At 45.0% G+C, this 15673-nt stretch overlaps 1 long non-coding RNA gene across 1 annotated transcript in view; it reads left to right on the forward strand.

Moving 5' to 3' along the window:
• The first annotated feature begins 213 nt into the window (after positions 1-213).
• LOC147750796 (uncharacterized) overlaps positions 214-15673 on the forward strand; it is a 240069-nt gene continuing 224609 nt past the window's right edge. Inside the window, exon 1 of the long non-coding RNA XR_015299868.1 lies at positions 214-250. This is a non-coding gene — a long non-coding RNA (uncharacterized LOC147750796). The remainder of the gene's footprint in view (positions 251-15673) is intronic.

The raw sequence follows: 15673 nt of genomic DNA on the forward strand, positions 1-15673 counted from the left end.
GTAGTCATTATTTTTTGTTTCACCGCAAGACACTATCTAGATTCCGCATCTCTTTTCCGATTTATTATTTTTACTACACACATCTAAATTGGGAATCTTTCTTCCCTCGTTCGCATTACCTAGTCGTATTTCTTTTATGTCGTCATGCCTCATGATGCGTCTTGAAACGCGCCGAATATAGTGTGCACACTTCCGTGTTTTCTACGGAAGATACGGAAACTCGGTCAGGATTCTTCATGAAACTTTATCGGTAAGACGCATGGTCTCGCATGACTTTTTATAGCGAAGCTTCGCTATTTCTATGGGATTACCAGAACGAATACATTGGTTTATCTTTTTTAGATCTTCGAACTAACAAATCACGGACCGTTAAGATCTGTCAAGTTTCTAAGATGCCGATTTTCTTACCCGCGTTTAAGTGAATGACGCGATAGTCACCTATTTAAGTGTTTTCACCCATGTTTTTTGAAATTTTTTCAGGACATTGTCGATCTTGGCATTCCGTACATTTGATATTTGATATTTAGAATCCATGACATCATTGTATATATCGTATTGATCAGGTCAAGATAGGATACCATAATCTACCATGCTACTGACACACTATAAGAAGCGCACTTTCGGATTAAGTTTCAATGCACCGTTCAGTCCCCTGCATGACCACATTTCTAAACACAGGCATGAATATGGACTTGTTTGAGTGATTCACCCTCTGGGTCTTTTTTACCATGTTGCTTTACTTTTTACATTTACACATGAATATTTATGTATTTATGTATTCTGTTGAACATTCACATGGTACATCTCTGTTTGAGTTGGTATACACAGTCGAGGATATAAGGTCGAACTGTCCAAAAGCTTGAAATTCTGTATTACTTTATTGAGTTTGAACAAAGACTGTACGTATTTTTGAGCTTACCTTTGTATATTCCTTTTCAATAGTGCATGAAGCCCCCGATGAAGGGCTAGTTGCCCAAAAGGCATTGGGCTATGAAGACTGATGTCTAAATCGATATATTGATGTGAAAATAACTTCAAGGAACTTTGAAATATTTTAAGGAACATTCCAATAAAACTTTATTGATATGAACAAGTAACAAAATATTGAATCATGTTTCTTTTTGCGTGCATTTGGGAACGTTACTCACATTTGGAATAACGCAACAGGATTCATTTACTGTTCCTTTTACTCAGAAGGAAGTACCAAATACCACCTATTCACCTGCTAGCAAACTGTCACACCATACAACCCAACAGGAGTGCGATTGTTCTTCATTTTCATTGTCATTTATATGTGGTACATTACATGCCTGAGTCTCTCTCCTATCCTTATTTTTACATGTACAATTGCCTGAATGGGCCATATGTTCTATTGTTGTAAACATTGTCAATTGGTAAACATCACGAGTCCGCATGCAATGTTCAACATTCATGTGTTTATGTACCAATGCATTTCCAATGGACATACTATTTTCTTTCCTCATCCAACTGTAAATCGGTTTTCCAAATACCTATGGTTTTTAATGTCCCCCTTGTTGCGGTTGTTCTTGTTCTTGTTGTTCCAGTGACACCAATGATGTACTTAATTCAACCAGAATTGTTCGTAATGCTTTATTGTTCCTCGGTTCGCCCTCTGCGACTTCTCTCCTTCCCCTGCACTTCCTCGCCCTCCTTTTCCCCTTGCCACGCCCCTTTGCCGACACCCACCACTCTCACTTGGAGGAGTCACCTCCCACGTGACCCGGCCACGCCTCCCCTCTCCGCCCATTAGTCAAGGACTTCCACCTTGACTCCCGTCCTCGATCGCGGCTACCCGCACATGCTGTGGCGAGATCCTTCTGGCTGCTTCACTCAGCTTAGGTAAGTCGCCCTCCCATTACACCTTTCCTCCATACACCCAGTGGACGCTTGCCACATTGAATTCGGCTCGTCTCCTCTCTTTTTACAGGTTCCGACTTTCAGGCATCATTACTAGAACCTCCACTGAGACCGCTGCGTCTCTACCCCTGAGGCAAAATAACAGTCCTACAGGTCATTTTTCCGGCTCTCTGCCCGTTCTATTAGCTCACCCAAGCACGACAGCATTCTTATACCTCTTCTCCCTTTCACAGGAATTCGGCTCTCGTGAGTCCATCAGCTTCCAATTTTCAAGTCCCGCGTTATTCAGGTAATTCCGATCTGCTTCTTGCTCCACACCTCGCGGTTCACGGGCCAGCTCTTGTTTCGCTCACAAACGCTGTTACACGTCGTTAACTACCCCAAGCACCCACTCTTGGTCGGTTTAGGTGGTTTCATCGCTACATCCCCTAGCAGTGCCCAATTGCGCCACTTTCACTTCCCACCTGCCGCGATGGACCACACTCACTCCATCCTGACACTTTCCCTCCCTGGTCCACTCGCCACGAGTCACACCTCGACTCCCTGTCCTCCCGATTCCTCTTCCACTACCTTATCCCCAAATTGCACAGCTCCCCCTACTCCTCTTCATCACACACTCATCCCCGCCAGTATCCCGGTCTCACCTGATCCTATGACTGCAGTAGCCATCAGTTCCTTCCCAAGGGGCCCCCTGTCCACCCTCGCCGACTCCTTTCACACCCCGAGCACCAGCGCTTGTGCCCACCCCTCTCCTTCCCCACCCATACCTTCTTCTTCCTTCCTTGTACAGCACCATTCCTTCAACCTCAACCCGGTCCTGAAGATGATCTCAACTAAGACGGATCGAAACGTCGTTGACTATTCAGCGCAATAAAAGGCGCATATACAAATGTGGCTCATCAAACCATTACTGCAAACCAAAAACTTTTACATTGCAATTTATTTGGAGCCACATTGTGTTCTTTCAATTCACTGTATATATGTAACACCTTTTTTACCATGCGCCGTCCTTGCTGATCACAATTGTCACTTGCGTCGCCACCTTATGTCACTTGCACATTCTGAGCACTAAGTCCAATTTGGGTTGTTTTTTTATTAATTTAAGATAGTGCTGATACAACTGTACATTTTGTTTTTTCCTTTTCCCCCACCTTTTTTTCTTTTTCCCAATTATATGATGCCATGAGCATGTTTCATAATCAAATGAGTCTCCTTGTTTCTGTACACGTAATGCCTTTCGCATACATGTTTAATTGTCCTTCATGAATAATACCAGTTGGGATATTGTGTTTTTTACTCATATTGTCCACCCTAATCCCAACGTGGTTTATGGGTCACACTCCTGTTGTACTCTACAAGCCCCACCTTCAGCTTGGCTGACACTAAAGAGGCTATCGTGGTTCCTGTCCTATGGAAGGAAAGCATTTAGGTTACTGAACAGGCTAGCGGTTGTAGGAGAATGGATCAAGGAAAGATTTACCGAGCGCGAAACAGTTTACCTGGCCTGGGCCCTAGGCCCTAACAGGGCCAAACAGGACAGACACCCATATCCTCTCTACCCATTACCTAGAGAACTGTGATGTATATTCTGGGAAGAGATTTTATAAATGAGGAGCCAATCTTTTAAATAAAGTGGAATGATTATGGCCCCTGGGCCCCCCTTCTCTGGTCTTTTTTATAGGAAGGAGAGCACAAGACCCTTGGGGGGAACACAGCCCTTTGATTTTGTCCCGGGTACCCCATCTCCTGGGTCCTGCCATGCTTGTTTGGGGAAGGGACGGGTTGCATCCTTCCTCCCTAGGCTGATACTGGCCTTTGGGACCCATTCCCCCGACGCCCGGGGAAATTTTTAGATCCCCTTTTTTTCTCAACCCCCATTTGACACCAAAACTTTTGAGGGAGGAGCTGAGGTGGAAGAATTTTTTGTGAAGATTTGTCAAATGGTGCCAAGGTTATCAGCAAACCCCAAAAGGCTCTTTCTATGGATAAGCAGTCATAACTATAACTACTTAGTGGCAACCAACACTTTTTAATGTATATATTAATAACCCATCGCCCATCGCCAGTAGGCGGTTGTAGTTAGGACCTAATTTGCAAAGATAGAGTGTTTTTTGTTTTGTCAATATATTTGGCGCCGTTCGATGATTGTTCACAAAATTTTCAAAACTAAAATCATGCTCACCTTACCTGCTTTTTTCAATGTTTCGAGGGGATCCGCCTTTTTGTGATTTGGATAAATGCGATCAGTAGTTTTAAAGATAATAATCAAAATATCTAGGGGTGGGGACTCTTCACAGATCCACCAACGGTGCATCTGTGGGTCCAAGTGCCACAGCAGGGCCCTGTTTGGCTTGCCGCAACTTGAGACAAAAGTTGCGACCATCATTTTATGTGCTGGGATATGGTCCCCGGGGGATAACAATTTGCATGAAAAGCACTTGAAGGGGTTAGGGTATTGGTGCCATGGCCCCATGGATGTTTGAAAAAAAATGAGGGGACAGCATGTTTAATGGACAGTAAAATGACGTTTTCAGAAGTTGTGACTGGTGATTTGGAAATAAAATAGATGTTACCAGACATAAAAATAATACATGGAGAGCAGCTGGAGTGCAGCAAACAGGTAGATTAATTCAATTGTAGTACATGCAAGTATATTTAGACAGCGTGTATGTAAACTGAAAGAAAATGTGTACCTTCTAAACACTATAGTAGAGTGGGAAAAACAGGGATCTTAGATGAGAATAATAACTAAAAATAAAGTGAGCAGGAAAGGAGAAAAAGAAGTTGGTATACTGAAAGATTAGTGATTTTACTACACCAGTATGAATGAATGTATTCGAAATTAGATTATGGTGCTTGCTTATAGAATGTAATTTGCACATGTTCAAATGTAAGGCAGGAACTTGCCTATCCATTTACACTCCCACAAAGCACTTATGTAGCCACCTCTCATATAGCCAGACAGTGACTGCAAAACTCAGTCAGTTAATCATAAGGCATTCTCACACCCACTTACTCACCTATACGTTCAGGTTTGAGTACTAGTTTGCCCTGAGAGGCTGGGGTGACATGAGCAGAATGCAATCTCCACCAGAAGAGTTTGAAAAGGACTACTTCAGCACTTTTGAAAAGGCAGGACCCTGGTTGTAATTGAGCTCAGAATCAAGGCCCTAAAGGCTAGTGGGTTTCAGAAGGAGGGGGAAGAGTGGAGAAATTAGTGGGTACAATCTCCAGAGGAGGGCTTATTTCCCAGAGAGAGTCTTCTCTATTGGCTACAGTGCAGGAAGTACTGTTTTTTCCAAACTCAGTCCCTGATGATCTCAAGGACAGACAGGCTGGACGGGAGCTGTAGCTGCAGCTGGCCCAGGTGGGTGCAGAAGTGAGAAAAGGAGAAGATAGGAGAGTCTTGGATGATACAAGAGTCTTGCTGGCTATAGTGTTAAGGAGGCACACTAAAAGACCAAATAGCTTTTAGAGTCTAGCAAACAAGGTGTGAGCACCACTAGTGTGTACAGTGCAGAAGAAAGAGTTCATATATTCAGACTTGATGGCTGACCACAAAGCGGGGTTTGATATAGACAGGTTATTTCTCTCATAAGAAGTAGCTGTAGAGGTACAGAGGATCTCTTAGGAGGAATGTAGAGGTGCATTTTAAGTCATATTCCTGGTGATGAGAGGGACATCATAGTTGTTCTATAGAATGGGGAAGAGTTTGAGGTATCCCACGACAATGGTTGTCCTTGTCTGTATCTAAGAACTAACCCCAGAGGAGGGGTGCTTGAAATTCAGAAACTGAGTGACTACTACTGGGAGGATTTTGTGGGGTACTTTTCAAATGTTTGTTAAAAGTACTGTCGTTTTTTAAGAAGGTATTTCTAACAGGTTTTTTTTCAAATAGGATTGAGAAGAAGCAACTTGAGAAACCTTTTCTTCAGACACTTATGGGAATTGTTTTGGCTTGTTTATCTGATATAGTTCACTTGCATCCTCATAATCTATTTTGAATGTAGTAGAAGGATACTGTAATGCTCATATACTTCTATCCACTTTTCAAACTGTCCACTTTTAGGCAACATTTCTTCAATCATGCAACTTCCATGTTAGAGAACATCTACATCTTTATAGTACACATTATTGTCTTTAATATATAATGCTGCTCTCTTTGTCTTATTTACATCCACTAGTTCCTTACTGATTGCTTTGTTTTTTGTGGATACACCATTCACTAGAATAACAAGTGGTTTGTTTAAATCTATTTCTACACCCAAAGTTTCAATATAGTGTTTCACATGTAAAGGACAATACACAACTGTACCTTTCAGTCCTTTCGGAAGCTCAGTGGATGTTACTTTTAATGTTAGTTTGCCTCTCTGATAATGTAATGTGAGTGGTCCCATAGATATTCTGTGCAACTCATGGTTTGAAACCAAACTAGGGTTCCTAAATTTCACATGTTGTTAAGCTCAACAGGACAATGATACCAGTTTTAATTTGTCCCAATATTTGCAGAGGTAAAGTAAATAGACAACAGCACTGCAAGTACATGGGTGGGGTCCAACTGTTTCAATTTTATCCTGGAAAATCCTACAAATACTACTACATTCTCATGTATAAACCAGAAAATGTCTACACCTCCCTTGTAACGCATCATCTATTTTATCCACTACATTTCTAAGGATCATCTCTTCATTTCACCCCCTCTCTGGGGAACCCCACATGGGAGAAAATCCCCATCAGTGCACGTCCCACCACGGGGACCATCACTGTCCTGAGCGTGATGGCTTCCGGGTACTGGGTAGCATGGTCCAAGACAAGGATAAACCTGTTGCCCATGGCTGTCTTGGGGTCCAGTGGCCCCACAATGTCAATGCCCACCCGTTCAAAGTGCTATTTTTTGTTGTAAATCTTCAAGTTTCAGTGTGTTGCTGTATTTGTAAATAGTTAAATAAGTTATATTATGTGTTTTAATTGTTTGGTTGAAACTCGATTGTAATATGTAAAAAATATTTACTTGTAAAGTTATGAGTATATTTATTATTAAGTTAATGCGAGACTCACAAACACACCCATTCAGGTACTCATATGTGTACTCGCCCACCTACACACAGAAGAAATTTTTACAGCAGCAAACATGTGGTATTTCGCACAATGAGTAATGATCTCACTCAAATATTCATAGACTGCTGGTATTCTGATGACTGCAGCTGATGAACGTTCTCCCAAGAGTTCTGTTAGATCTGGGGTCTCTAGTTGGCAATAGTATTCACCTCTGTCCAAATAGGGACCCTTACTTCTAAGTCAGGATAAGGGGATTACACTCCTTAATAACCCCTGCTTACTCCCTTGGTAGCTTGGCATGAGCAGATAGGCTTATCTCAGAGGCAGTGTGTTAAGCATTTCTGAATATACACAGTAATAGAGTGAAAACACTACAGATAGACAAAACACAGGTTTTATAAAAATAAGTATTCTTTATATACACTTAACAAAAGACCCTAAAGGACAAAAATCCACAATACTATACTTAAAGATGACTTAAAGATGATAAAAGTTGCTTAGTTCAAGTTGATGATAAATGTGACAAAGTTCTCAACAAAGTACCTGGATGCGTAACGCAAAGTGAACAAAAGGCTTGCAAAAGGGGAGATGCGTTGGTTCCGTGATCCGGGGCAAAGGATGCTTCAAGCCTCAACGCTTGTGCAGAGTAGGGGATGCGTCGTGATCCTTACGGGTGCGGAGTTGATGCGTAGATTCTCAGCCTGCGGGCCCGTTCTGATGTGCAATATGGCGATGGTGATGCGATGCGATGATCCTGTTGTGATGCAAGAAGATGGCGCCCTTGATGCGACGGTGCGATTGCGATGCGTTCCTAGGAGACTGCAAGTTCGCCAAATAGGTGACATCACTCTTGCGCTCCACCACCTCAAATGGACCGGTCCACCTGTCCTGGAGCTCACAAGACTCTACAGGGGCCATGACCCAAACTTTCTTCCAGGCTGAAGCTGAAGCTCAATCAGAGTGGCATTCTGATCGTACCACCGCTTCATTTCCTCCTGGCTGGCTTCCAGATTTTCCTGAGTGAAATCTCTGAATCGCTGAGTCTGGTTCCTGAAGGCCAGCATGTAACTGTATATAACCTGGGGAGGTTCCCTGTGAGATTGCTCCCAGCCTTCCTTGACCAAACTCAAAGGTCCTCTTACCAGGGGTCCATGCAAAAGTTCAAAGGGGCTGAACCCTAGGGACTTTTGTAGCACCTCACGGTAAGCAAACAGAAGGCATGGCAAGAGGACGTACCACTTACGCCTCATTGGTTCTTCAAGACCCATGATCATGCCTTTAAGAGTCCGGTTGAATCTTTCAACCAGCCCATTACCTTGTGGGTGGTAAGGAGTGGTGAACTTGTAGGTAACACCACACTCCTTCCATAGAGACTTCATATAATTGGAAATGAAGTTTTTTTCTCGGTCAGACACCACCTCTCTGGGGAACCCCACACGGGAGAAAATCCCCATCAGTGGATGTCCCACCACGGGGACCGTCACTGTCCTGAGCGGGATGGCTTGCGGGTACTGGGTAGCATGGTCCAAGACAAGGATAAACCTGTTGCCCATGGCTGTCTTGGGGTCCAGTGGCCCCACAATGTCAATGCCCACCCGTTCAAAGGGGATACTGACTACAGGGAAAGATTGGAGAGGAGTCTTGTGCTTCCTTCCACTTTTCCTACATGCCTAGCAAGTTTGTCAAGTCTTACAATGAGTATCTAAACTCTTCCGCATCTGGGGCCATTAAAAGTGGGAGACAAGCCTTTCAAAGGTCTTGTCTGCCCCAGATGTCCAGCTAAAGGAACGTATTGAGCCAAATCCAGTAGGAAGGCTCTGAAGCGCTGGGGTACCACCAGCACACGGGATGAACCAGGCTCAGCAACCTTAGGCTTGCTATACAGGAGACCATTCTCCCTGTAGATCCAGACTGATCACCTGCTGTCTGGTTTGTGGCCTGTTGCCTCAACTCCACAAGAGAAGGGCACTTCTGCTGCTCTTCACAAAATTCCTCCCTGGAGGGACCCCCTTATTGCTGCCAATGGTTCAGCTCAGGTAGGTTCCCCAGTTCAGAATCTTGCTCCCCTGTAGGTTCCAGGGCATCCCCCTCAAGGTCTGCCTCCTCCTGGACTGTGAGAACAATGTGGGCTGGTTTTCCGCACCCCGTACCTCTTCTCTTTAAGGCAGGTTCCCGGGCCATACTTTCAGGCTCCAGGATCTCTTGAATACCCTTAGCTGCCATAGACCAAGTGATCACACACACCCACTCAGGCAGACCCAACATCTCTAAATGAACCTTCTTCTCTACCTTAGCCCAATAGGAGCTTATTAAATCATTGCCTAACAGACAATCAACAGGCATGGCTGGCCTCACAGCTACTTGAAGAGTACCAGAGACCCCCCCTCTCAAAGGAAACTTGAGACACTTTTCAATGGCTCTCTGTGTTGTCAGCTGCAACAACTGGGAAGAATGCATTGGGGACCACCTGCTCTTCAGACACTAAGTGACACTTGACAGCTGTCACACTGGCTCAGGTGTCTCTAAGAGCCTCCACTCTATGGCCATTGATGGTCACCCACTTCCTGTACTTTTTAGTGTTATCAGGCAGCTGAATTTTTGGGACCATCTCAAAGTCTCCTAATGAGACAAGGAACATTTCTGCGGCACCCTACCCACCTTGGGCACCCTTCTCCTCCCTACCCGGGGCTACACTGGCCATCTGACGGGGTGGTGCATGGGGTGGCACATACTGACCTTTTTGGGGACACTGGGGATCATACCAATGGTGTCCCACCTGCTTACACTGAAAGCAGGTAACAGATCCTGACTTCTTCTCAGGGGGAGTCTGGGAGCCCTTACCTTGGTTCCCTTGGGAATTACTTTGGGGCCATTTCTGGAACCCCCTCTGTTTACCCTTGTCCCCCCACTCTTCTGCTGGGGACCTTGCCCACTTTTGGTGGAGTATCCCTCAAGACCCTTGTGGACCCTGGTACTGACCCAGCGGTCCGCCTCCTCAGCAAGCTTCCTAGGGTTAGTTAAATTGCTATCAATAAGGTGCTGGCATAGCTCTGGAAAACAATTAGCAGACAAGTGCTCCCTGGCAATCAAATCATAGAGCGCTTGAAAATTATCCACATTACTACCCCTCACCCAACGATCTATAGCTCTGCAAAAGAAAGATACATATTCTACGCAAGTGGTTCCTTCCAGCTTCTTACAATTCCTGAACCTCTGTCTATAGACTTCTGGGGTCAAACCATATCTTGTTATCAGTGCTTCCTTCATGTGGGCATAAGACATCTTATTCTCAATGGGTAGGTCTAACAAAGTGTCCCTCCCCTCAGTCACAAAGCAGCCCCACGACCCAGCTCCCCAATCCTTCTCAGGGACCCTGTGGGCCAACATTGCCTTCTCATAGGCTGCAAACCACTGCTGAATATCTTTACTTGTATGGAAATCCTTGATGACATCCTTGGGAATGTATACTCCTGCCTTCTGAAGGCACATATGGTGCGCTGCCACCAGAAGGATTGATTTCTAAGACCTTGGACTTGATCTCTTACTCCCTCAACATCCTCTCGTGTTCCATTCTCCTTCTCTCTCTTTCCAAGGCCAACCTGTTATTCTCTGCTTCCCTCTGACTCTCCATCTTAGGCTTAGCCATATCCAGCTTGTGTGGCCTTTATCTCCCTGTCTTCCAAGTCTCTGGGGGACAGGTCTTTGGAAGAGATACTGCTGCCAGGTGGAGAAAGTCCACCTCCCCTGGCTGAAAACACTGGCCTATCAATTTGCCCATCTGCATCCCCAACTGGCTCCACCACAAGATCAGGGGCATTACTTGCTTCTACCCAGGCCCTCAGTGCCTTTTGGTAGCCATCCTTTTTAGAAATGCCTGGTGTAGTAACTTTCAATTTTCTGCATAGATGCTTGAGCTGTTTCACAGTGTAGGTTTCTAACCTCTCTTCCCCAAATTCAAGATCCATAGATGCAACAGATGCTGGTTTACTCATGGTAGTAAGAATTGGGAGTTTTCAGGAAAAAACAAGGAAAAAGATTCTACCCAAAAAAGTATGCGGTCGCGTTTGGTCTGCACTCACTAGTAGTGTACACCAATTACTGTATATGAAACACAAATGCAGGTCCAATTCCTCACCGCTGACCACCAATGTTAGATCTTGGGGTCTCTAGTTGGCAATGATATTCACCTCTTTCCAAATAGGGACTCTTACTTCTAAGTCAGGATAAGGGGATTACACTCCTTAATAACCCCTGCTCACCCCCTTGGTAGCTTGGCACGAGCAGACCGGCTTATCTCAGAGGCAGTAGTTTTATAAAAATAAGTATTAGTTATATAGACTTAACACAAGACTACAAACAACAAAAATCCACAATACTATACTTAAAGATGACTTAAAGATGATAAAAGTTGCTTAGTTCAAGTTGATGATAAATGCGACAAAGTTCTCAATAAAGTACCTGGATGCGTAATACAAAGTGAACAAAAGGGTCACTAAACGGGAGATGCGTCAGTTCCGTGATCCGGGGGAAAGAATGCTTTGTGCTTCAATGCTTGCGCAGAGTAGGGGACTTGTCATGATCCTTATGGGTGCGGAGGTGATGCGTAGATTCTCGGCCTGCACGCCCGTTGTGATGCACAAGATGGCGCCTTGATGCAATGCGATGATCCAGTTGCGATGCGAGAAGATGGCGCCCTTGATGCGACGGTGCGATGACGATTCGTAGCCGCCCTGGCAGCCTTGTGACAATTCAGTACTTTAGAGCCGCGACAGGCCCTGTGACATGCTCCTCCGGTGATGCAATGGTAACTCTCGCGATGGCATCACACTTCGGTCATGCGACAGCAGGCAGCTTTGTTGAAGACATGCTTTCTGGGAGATGCGGCGGCGGCACGCTTCTCCGGCGGTGCGACGATTTCAGGTGTGGCGGCGGCACGCTTCCTCTCGATGCATCGCGCTTCCAGCTCCCAGCGACACGCAGATGTCTGTAGATAGAATTCCCAGGAAGGAATTTCATAGAGGGAGCTGGTAGTGAAGTCTTTTGTCCCTGAGACTTCAGCAGGAGGCAAGCATAAGTTCAAGCCCTTGCAGAGCATTCTGTAAGATGATGAAAGTCCTTAAAAAGTTCCGTCTCCTTTCCTTGGCAATGAAGAAACCACTGCAGTCCAACCCAGCAAACAGCACACTGGCAGAGGGGCAGTCAAACTCCTGCAGCTTTCTTTGGTTTTTCTCCGTGTCAAAAGGTTTCTTGTTCCCAGAAGTTATCTAAAGTTCTTGGGACTAGGTACCAATATTTATACCCCAAAATAGTTTGTTCTGTGAAGGCAGAGAGGCCTCTGTCTAGTCCAAACAAGTTCCTGAGCACTTTGTTTACATGACTCCTTCCTTCCTTTCACAGTGCAGGGCAGAGACATCAGCTGCCTCACTGGAGGTGGAGACAGCACAGGGCTGGGAAGGTACAGCTCTGGAGCACTTTGTTGACAAAATTCCTTCTCTCCTTTCACAGTGCAGGGCAGCCAGCATTGTAGAGCGAATGCCCAGCCCTATTCAGGTCTCAGGGGGAAACAACCTTTACAACGCAACTATTATATCGCACTACCATTACAACAAAGCTTTTACAACGCGACATCCATTACAACGCATGCATTTACAACACAACCATTACACCACATGACACTACAACGCACACCACTACAACGCATGCCATTACAACGCAGTCATTGCAACGCATACCATTACAACGCATAGCATTACAACACATAGTACTCTTACACTATCCAACACTTACCTTACTGTTGCACCCCCTGGAGTTACAATAATAATTTTTACCCCTACACTATCCAAAACTTACCCTACTGTTGCACCCCCTGGAGTTAGAATAGTAATTTTTACCCCTACACTATCCAACACTTACCCTACTGTTGCACACCCTGGAGTTAGAATAGTAATTTTAACCCCTACACTATCCAACACTTACCTTACATGCAATGTAATGTATGCGTTGTAATGGTATGCGTTGTAAAGGTAGTATGCGTTGTAGTGGAATGCGTTGTAAAGGTAGTTTCAAAGAATTCGTTGTAATGGCATGCGTTGTAAAGGTATGCGTTGTAATGGATGTTGCGTTGTAAAGATTGCGTTGTAAAGGTAGGCGTTGTAAAAGTATGAGTTGTAACGTCATACATCCGGTCTCAGGTGCAACTCCTCCCTCCCATCTAGATGCAGATCTCTCTATTTACCACTGGGCTGTCCCTGACTGTCTCCTGGAATCCCCAGCCCTGTCACTCAAAACTCTAGACAATGAATATACAACCTAGCAGAGGCAGGCCTTGGACAGTTAGGCAAGAAAATATCTACTTTCTAAAAGTGTTTTTTTCAAACACAGAAAGTTAAAACCAACTTCACTAAAAGATGTATTTTATCATTCTGAGTTCAGGCACACTAAATTCGAATTTGTACCGTGTTCCCTGAGTCAGTTAGGATTATAAGAATGTAATAATCTAACTATCCATTCTAGCCTATGGAGAACAGGAAGCCTTGCAATAGTGACAAACGAAAATGGCTGTAATTCACTCTTAGGACATGCTACACACACCAGAGCATGCCCTACCTTATACTTACAATGCACCCTTTCCTTGGGCCTACCATAGGGGTGTCTAATATGAAGCAAAGGGAAGGTTTAGGGACTGGCAAGTGGGTGCACTTGGCCAAGTCGACATGGCAGTCACAGACTGCACACAGGCCTTGTAATGGCAGGCCTGAGACACACTTTACAAGCTGCTTCTGTGGGTGGCACAAGCAGTGCTGCAAGCCCACCAGCAGCATTTGATTTACAAGCCCTTAGCACACATGGTGCACTGTACTAGGGTCTGACAAGTAAATCAAATACCTCAATCATGGAATCACTAATGATTACATCAATTTACCATAGGGAGCACTTGCACTGTGGCACTGAATAGCAGTGGCACAGTGCTCAAAAGCATATAACCAGCAAAAACATATAAAAACAGAGGAGGCAATCCATCAAAATGGAAGGGAGACTCACGGAAATGATGCCAGGTCTAACAAGTGCTCTAGTGGTGGAAAATTCTGTTGCACTTAAGGGTATATTTACAAGAAATGGCACTCCGCTCTTTTCACACAACAACAAAAAAAATTAAATGTGACAATTCCTAATGCTATGCTACCACAGTTTTTACAATACCGCACAACTTTGCATAGGAAAAGGTAGCGGGCAAAAACAATTATGCTAACACAAGCGCCAAGTAACTCAAAAATTGCACACTTCTATGAAAAAAGTGACTGTTGGCCAAATAGCAGCAAGAAAAACCATGCTAACAGGCTGAGCATTACATTTCTGTGCCTAGCATGAAAAAAATACAAAAACGCTGCTAAGGAGAAAAAAACCTGAATGCAGAATGGAGCAGCCAGGAACCAGCACAGCACAGGACACCTACCTCCCCACCCACCCCCACCACCACCACCCCACACCCACTAACAGCCAGGATGACAAGCCAGAGTCCAGGAGGAAGATAAAGAGGAAATGCAGGTTCAGTCAGAAGGAGAATGAGATCCTGATTATTGAGATGACAGAGCATCAACACCTGCTCTATGTCAGCTCCAACGTGTCATTGAGGACAAAAAGAGCCATACGGCATTCCATAGTGCACAAGGTGAACTGCATAGCTGAAGTAAAAAAGACAGTGATGGACTGTAAGAAGCACTGGCACGATGCCAAGAGCAAACCTAAACAGAAACTAGCAACCAATCTACAGGCAGCATTGCAGACCCGAGGTGGCAGTCCAGCACCCCAGGAGGAGCTTGATCCCTTGGAGGAGCAGGTGTTTACATTTATATGTGAGTAGTTGGTATTTGGAGTCGCAGTACAGGACAGTGCTGACTACGAACCAGCCACAAGGTAAGTACCAACATGTGACAAGGGGGGCAAATATGTAATGTTGTATTGTCCAGGCAACTATGTCTTAGTGCTCTGCTACACAGTCTGCAGGTCAAGTGGTAGCCACCTGGCTACTCTACGCTTAGATAGTACATTAATGTAAGGCTCATGGGCATTTCGATTGCATGTTTGCATTTGGCAGCATTGCAAGTGTCACAGCTGGGCTATACTAACTCACATTGTAAGAACAGCAATGTGCTGTGTCTACAAGATGCAAAGCAAAACCAAAGGGGATGATGGATGGAGTGTTGAGCACTGCAAGCACTCACCCCCAGTCAACTGATCTGGGTTTAATCCATCATCATTCTTTACCTCACTCCGCCACCCCAGTTCAGACATGGCCATAGGCAAATCAGTCTGACCCTGTGCCTCATGGAAACAGTTCAGCCCGAACTGCCAAGCCATGTCTTCACTGGACCGGAAGCAAGCATCCTAGGACCGGTTTCTGGTTAATCAGCCGTCATCACCCAGGCTAGGTTGAACCCAGTGGCAAAGTGAGCAAGGGGCCCACATCTGGGCATACCCTGCTAACTCAGGGCGAACAAAGCAAAACCAAGGGGGATGATGGACAGAGTGTTGAGCATTGCAAGCACTCACCCCCAGTCAACTGATCTGGGTGGAATCCATCATCATTCTTTAGCTCACTCCGCCACCCCAGTTTAGACATGGCCATATGCAAATCAGTCTGACCCTGGGCCTCATGGGAACAATTCAGCCCGAACTGCCAAGCCATGTCTTCCCTGGACAGGAAACAAGCATCCTGGGACCGGTTTCTGGCTAAACA

Source organism: Lissotriton vulgaris, chromosome 1_1 (genome assembly GCF_964263255.1).
Source record: "Lissotriton vulgaris chromosome 1_1, aLisVul1.2, whole genome shotgun sequence".
Lineage (NCBI taxonomy): Eukaryota > Metazoa > Chordata > Amphibia > Caudata > Salamandridae > Lissotriton > Lissotriton vulgaris.